The 7,521-nt window shown below is 38.3% G+C and overlaps 1 non-coding gene across 1 annotated transcript; it reads right to left on the bottom strand.

Annotated features, from left to right (window-relative positions):
• Positions 1–2,179: 2,179 nt before the first annotated feature.
• On the bottom strand, positions 2,180–2,249 carry LOC115071072. Its single transcript, XR_003850180.1, has one exon. It is a non-coding gene; the product is annotated as a small nucleolar RNA SNORD110 (small nucleolar RNA).
• Positions 2,250–7,521: the final 5,272 nt, after the last annotated feature.

Raw genomic sequence — 7,521 nt, 5'->3', positions numbered from 1 at the left:
CTACCCCTTATAATAATTATATTAATGCACTTAACTGGTCAACATGCATCTTGTATACTCTTATTAGGCTATATTCTTAGAAAAAAATTAATCACTCTTCTTGCCCCACAGCCACTACTTGGAATTCCTACTCTGAAGCAAACAAACTCTCAAGGTTAACTATCTTAATTTTGGTTTCCCCAGGCATTAGTTCCTTTAACAACAGCCTTTCATAGAGAACCTCCGCAGACTATTCAAATATACATGTTCTCAAAGCATCCCACCATTCTTTTACATAGCACATTCCTACTGTCTTAGGTGGTTGTTATCAAAGACTCCAAAACCAATTCATTCTGATTGTCTTTAAGACTAGTGCAGTCTTGAAACACACTATGTCCCACTTGATCACTACATGATAGATGCAGTATAGAAACTGGAAAATTAGAAGAATAAAATGAAACATAATCCAAAGAATACCCACTACAGACAAAACAGATATGCAAACTGTTGATGCCAATGCTCTGGCCAGAGGGCTAACCTTCTGGGAGCATACTGAGGAATCACACTGTCTGCAGGGTGAGGTAATCAGGGAAAGCTTCCTGGAGGAGATGTTACATAAATTGATTTTGGGGACTAAGGAGAAGCTAGGCAAGTATCCATGTGCTGATTGCAGGTCTACATGAAGGAGACAATTAGAAGTGAAAAGTGGGATTGCGTGTACTTGAAATTTCACAAACTTATGTATCGCTGTGCCATGATGGTTAGCACTGATTGTCAACTTGCCAAGATCTATCACCACCTAGAAGAAGAGCCTTCTAATGGCATTCTCCTTCATCCTATAGGCCATGCCAATTGTTATCTTCCTGATGAATGGGCTGTATTCTGTTTAAAATGTGAACACAGGTAAAGAGGGGTAGATGTTTTATATTTTAATACAGCATTTCCAGTGCCTAACACAATGTCTGGCAAATAGGGCAAGTGGTATTTAAAGCAATGAAGAAATAGAATACATGGCACAGGATAGAAACTGATGCTAAGGAAAACTACAAATTTCAGACATTTATTGGTGCATGCTAGTGTTACAGTAGTGTACAGCTAAAAGGTAGGAAAAAGATTCCAAATTTTCATCAATAGGTATAAAAGATAACCACATAAATTAATTGTATCTATGTATTGTAGACATAGTTGACTTGCAAAATATTCTATATTTAAAACTCTAATTTTACATCTAATGTTTTTTTTAATGAAATGGAATAGCACTGGAAATACTATTTGTTTCAAAATCATAGGAGAACTATGGGATCTCTCTCCACCTAGAGTCTCGTTACCAGTCTGTTTCTCCCAGATTCAGGGGATTAAATGAAAATTAAAAGTTCTGGGGGAGAAAAGATGAAGGAAATTACTACAATGTAGGAAGGTGAACAAACATGAAAGCATGTTAATCCTAAGTGCATTTCTGGAAATGCCTCAGATTTTAAGTGATTCTTAAGAGACTCCTTACTAAATGGCTTCAATTCCTGGGTCTGCCAACACCTTCCTCCTTAAATCGTGTCTTCTGTTTTCTCTTGTGTGCTACTAATCATGCACATGTAAACTTCTTATTGATACACTTCACCCTGGAACTGAAATTTGGAGAGAATTCTGAGTAAAGAAATGTGGCTGCTGGCTTTTCATCTGAAAGGCAATGAAATGGCAGGAAGGCTAAATGATAGCAAATGATTCACGCTAGGGGCCAATTGGGTAAAATGTCAGTATCCAAACCTTTTTGAAGTCATTGTAGTTTACTGGAAAGAAAATCAGACTGAGAATCTGAAGACTCAATGGGGTTCTAATTCCAGTTTATTTCCTATGTGATCCTGGGATTTTTTCTGAATTTGTCGTTTTAGTTACTCATTTGTCCTAAAGGGGAAATACTGTGCCCCTACCATAAATATGATTAGGTAATTGAAATTATTTATTAATTATAAAGCATTACATATTGCCTATACATGTTAATGTAATTCAACAATACCTTTATTGTTCTCTGATAGGAGCCATCAAAAGTACAGTTCAACTTACTAGGGGTAAGTGATGGGAAATTTTCCAGAGATGTAGGAAACCCTAGGTTCAATCAAGGAGACCCTTGGATCAGTCCCCAGACCTGCAAAAAGGTAAAAAAAAGACAATAATTCAATAGAATAATAGTAGTTTAGTATTTTTTTTCCTCAGAGACATGGAGACATCAGTAATCATACTCAGGGGATTGACAGATTCACAAGTCATCATTACAAACAATTCAGAGATGTTTTAACAAGCAAAACTCCCAGAATCCTGTTACAAAATGATCTACTTAAGGTAAAAACTCTTCATTAAATATAGGTCTATCATTATGGCAAATGCCAGTCCCAGAATGTGGCTTCAGAAGGTTATTGGAGATGGGCTGAAAAGCAATTTGTAAATCAATAAATGCTTAAAGCCTACTGAGAAGATGGTGAAACCTACAGCTGCATGAAATTGGAATTGTTAAATCCCAAATTGTTTGTGAACAAAGATTTTAGAAAATGTGCTGTGATGGTTCCTAATTCAGTGAATTCATAAAACTAGCTACAGTGTTGAAACAAACCACTTGACCGCACTTCATACCATTACAGCTGAAAGGGGCATCCCAGTTGCATAGTTTGAAAGAATTGAAAAGATTATGACAGAACATCAGGCTACCAAGCTCCTAAATGACATGCTTGAAGGGAACATTATCTTACTTCACTCACCAGGATGAAATTTGCTGTGGACTATGTTGCTTTAAAGTAAGTTTTTATTACAATGAAATGGTAATCTGAGTTCCAAATAGGAGAGTTATTTTTAAACCCTAGTAAAATCATTGTTTATACTTGTGTTGAAGTTTTACATTTTTTTCTATTGACCTATAAATAATAAGCAAATTTAAAAATATAACAGTAGATTAGAGTAGCCTACATTTAGCAAAGCACTATCCTTCCTGTCTTCTGCCCACCAAGGGTCATTATCCATAGTTGTCCTAAAGCAGGTCAACTGATTATTTAAGAGTGATGTTAGAAGATGAGAATATGGTTTCTCAAATGTTAATGTACACAAAAACCACTTGGAGAGTGGTTTAAAATTCAGATTCTGTCAGGATATAGGCTGGGCTGACATTCTTCATGCATAACAAACTCCAAGATTATGCAGATCCACTTAGCCTGGATCATATTTGGGTATCAAGATATTAAATCAGTGTTTCCCAGATATTCTTTTTGAATCAATTACCTATAATCGTTGTTAAAATACATTATTCCATCCTGAAGATGCAAATTGCTCCCGAGAGTAGGCAGAGATCATATATTACACATCTGAGAAGTAAAAGAGGTGGGACCTCTATACATATCCTTTATTTTGAACCAATCTTTATACAAATTCTAACTATAAGAGAAAGCAAATTCATAGTTGAAATAATTGATTGTGTAACTTTGGGTACACAGGTCACATCAAAAAGCCCCCAAGGACACTACCTTATTGTTAATGCTGAAGAATATTCCGAATTGAAAGACTGTTTTCTTATCATTTCTCAGCCTTGAATGTTCAGAATCTAGGCTTGGTTACCTCTTCCGAAAAGCCCCAATTCCACAACTCTCTTCAGACCCTCTTATCCCAGTGGGACCTACACCCAGGGTCTACATTCACTCTGGAGCACAATGTTCTCCCCATGGCAGAAGAGCATACCAGCAGATGAGTGATTGCTTCTAACTGGTCTTTCTAAAGCATTTTAGAAAGCACTGGTTCCATGCATCTGCTTCTCAGATAGTTGTTACTTTTTTCTCATTCACTTGATAGCAGAAATACCTTCTTCATCTTTTTTTTTTCATTAACGAATTTCCAGCAGGTTGTGAGTAAAGAAAAAAAAATAAGACAAACAAATGAAGCAAGCGTATGACATATGCACAGTCTCTTCTCAAACAGATAGAAGCTTCTTCTTAAAAGAAATAGTGGGTAAGACACAAACCATGTAGCCCTTAAGTTATATTTTCTTATTCTTATTTTTATTAACAGGATAAGAAGAATTTTAGCAGGAGGAATATTGGAACCTAGATAATGAGTTTCCCCTTGGTCAACTAACTGTAATTTTCACATGGATGATGATCCTTTTCATAAATATATTGTGCTCATTAGACCCCATCGAAGAATGTTCCTAAAACTAAAATGCATTTTTACTGCTTCCTTAGATTTTAATGGCTCTCCTTAAATATATTTACATCATTTGGAGATTTTGTTCTAAGGATATGTCCTTGGTGGTCTTATGCAAATCAGTTACCAGCTAATGGGTAAGCAGTTAAAGCCTTGAAATGAGTCCTTTGTAACAAACTGAAGGAATTGTGCTTGGAACTGTTTTACAATTATTTGAAATTTCAAATTAGCTTATCACACATGTAAGATATGAATTCATATTTTGTGTTTCACTTCCTTAGAACTTAAAGGTAGTTGTTAAGCATGAAGAAGTCTTAAGCCAACTAAGCTGTCGAGGTTGTAGCTCAACTAGTAAATAGTTGCCTATGTATTGTCACAACATTTGCAGTTGGTGGGAGTGAGCATTCCATGGAGTCCATTGACAGCCTGGGAGTGTTGCTTCCCATCATCAACTACTCCTGTGACTTGACATTTCTGTTTGGAGTGGGCTTGCAATGGCTATGAGAACTAACTAAAATTTCTGGAGATTTTTTTAAAGTTGACAAGAGGAAGAGAGACATCTTGATTCAACGACGGTAAAATTATTTACACCACGTAAATAATCAAACACAATAAATGGGGGCTTTTCACAATCCTTCTTTCTTCCCTCCCTCCCTGCCTGATTTCCTTCCTTCTTTACTTCCATTCTATCCTTTTCTCTCTTTCTGTCTCCTAACATTCTTCCTTATTTCTTTTTAGAAAGACTGTTGACCATTACATTAGTAGGGGCTGACATATTTTCTGGCCTCTCAGCCTAAGTTTCCTCATCTGTAAAATGAGATTAATAATACTGAACTCTGCTTTGCATAGGACTATGGTGTAAAGAAAAGTAGTATGCACAAAGATTAAACGAATCAACCTATTATACTCTTAAATAAAGTTATTTTCTCACATCTTGACAATTATAAACAAGTAAAGGAAACCTTACTAGTCAGAATGTAACCTAGCACAGGAAGCCACTATGGAAATCAATATTCAGGTTCCTCACAAGCTGAAAATATGATATTATCTAGCTACACACCATTCTTGGAATATGTCCAAAGGAAATAAGGCCAGCATATAACACAGATACTTGGAGAGTCATGTTGGAATATTCACAGTAGTCAAGATATGGAGCCAGTTTAAGTGTCAATCAACAAATGAATTAATAAAAATAATGTGGTACATAAACAATGATGATTCAACCGTAAAGAAGAATGAAAGTGGTGCTGAAAATGTCTCAGTGGTTAAGAGTGCTTGCTGTTCTCACAGAGAGCTGAAGTTTTGTTCTGCGCTTACAAGTTATATGGCTCACAACCATTTGTCCCTCCACTTCCAGGGGATCCGATGCCCTCTTCTAGACTCATGCACATACAAAGACAGAAATCATTGTTTTTTGGTTTTGTCCTTGTATTTTTATTTATTTATTTTGAGACAGGTCCTCCCTGTAATCCCAACTAGGCTAGAACTCACTATGTAGCCCAGGGTGGCCTTGATCTCACAGAGATCCACCTGCCTCTGCTTCCCAAGTTCTGTGATTAATGGGCGTGCCTCACCACATGGTTAGAAAAGTTTTTTAAACCTTTTAAAAAAGAAGAATGAAATTACGCCATTTGCATGATACTGGATAGAATTTGAAATGAGTGTACTAAGTAAAGTAAGTCAAACACAGAAATAATATATCATGTGTAATTTTATGAGTGCAACCTAAATCATACATACACACATATACCTATCTGTGACATGAAAATAGAGTACTTAGAAAGAGAGAAGGAAGAAGAGATGGTAATGGGAAATGGATATGATCATCATATACTTAAAAAATCTGTTTTTACAAAACTCATCACTATATTCAATGAATATACACTAATAAAAATTATTTTAAAAACATAAAATATTTGGGGCTGGAATGATGGCTCAGTGGTTAAAAGCACTGGATGCTCTTGCAGAGGACCAAGATTTGGTATCCAGCACACACATGATGGCTAATACACATTGTGACCCATAATTTGTTCTGACCCTATAACTACAAGCCATGGTCCTGCCTCCTTCCCATGCTCTGCAGAAGGAGTCAAGCCCATTACCTCTTCCAGCCAATCAGTTGACCTTAGCTGCTTGAAGGGGAGAGACTAAGGGTATAAAAGCTGGGAAAACCATGAGGCGGCTCTCTTGCCATTTTGTATGGCTGTTGGTAAGCCACCAGACTTATGTTTGGGTGTGGACTTTTGAGCACAAAGTAAAGTGGGGTGAGGGGAGAGTGTGGGCCGAGGAAATGTTAACCTGGTGGCCCATTCCCATAGGCTTGGTGGGGGTGGCTACAGTGGCATTTTTAATTCAGTGGACAGTGAGATGTGTAAGTAGGGTGAGGTCTCCTAAGCAGATGAGGTCGATGGGAGAAATCCTGGAGTGGCAGCCGTCTTGCAGATGGTATGGGGTGGCACACCTACTTGACCGGTGGGGACTGACACGTGAGTGTGGAGATGCCTTGAAAACAGCAGAAGGTATAGAACAGATTTTGCAAGCTCTGGGAATAGCACACCAGGGTCAGAAATGTCAACAAGCGGCTGCAGAGGCCGCTTGACCGCTGCTACTGATAAGGAATCTGTCCCAAGCAGAGGCCTTAGCCCAATGGGAAACTGAAGGTGTTAAAGAGGAATTAAGAGCGAGAGGGATATGAGACTGGCCTCTTCTGTACTGGCCTCTAACCTTGCCTGTGAATTAGATAAAAGAAAAAAGGAGATACAGGTGTTGGTATGCCGTTTTTTATGTCTAGGAAAAAAAGCCGAGACCAGAATGATAATACAAGGTCCATCCCCAGACTCTAAAATTTGGCACCTCTGGGAAGAGTTGGTAGTGAGGAAGAAGGACATGACCTAGAGATAGTGGGAGATGCTCCTCTGATCTTATGTTTAATTCAAAGAAAGGGAAAATCCATGGTCCAGCATGCTGTTGGAGGTCTTAACAATAGCCCAGTGCAGGAGACTATGGTAATCAGAGAATACTCAGCACCTGTATTAGTCACTTTTCTGTTGTTGTGATAGAAACACTGACCCAAGCAATTTATAGAAGGAAGGGTTTATTTGAGCTTATGGTTCCAGGGGAATTACAGTCTGTCATGGCAGGGAGGCATGGTGGCTGGAGGTGGCTGGAGGAGGAGCAGAAGCTCAACTCTCACATCACGCAGGCACAGGAAGCAAGAGAGTGACTGGAGATTTGGCAAGGTTTAAGAACTTTCTAAGCCCACCCCCAGTGACGTGCTTCCTCCAGGATAGCCACACCTTCTAAAACCTCCCAAAACAGCGCCACCATCTGGGGACAGAATGTCCAAGTACTTGGCGCCTATGGGGG

The sequence above is a fragment of the Nannospalax galili genome, unplaced genomic scaffold, assembly GCF_000622305.1.
Source record: "Nannospalax galili isolate Female #2095 unplaced genomic scaffold, S.galili_v1.0 scaffold198, whole genome shotgun sequence".
Lineage (NCBI taxonomy): Eukaryota > Metazoa > Chordata > Mammalia > Rodentia > Spalacidae > Nannospalax > Nannospalax galili.
Note: the sequence above shows the minus strand (reverse complement) of the source record. Positions and strands in the feature narration are given on the sequence as shown.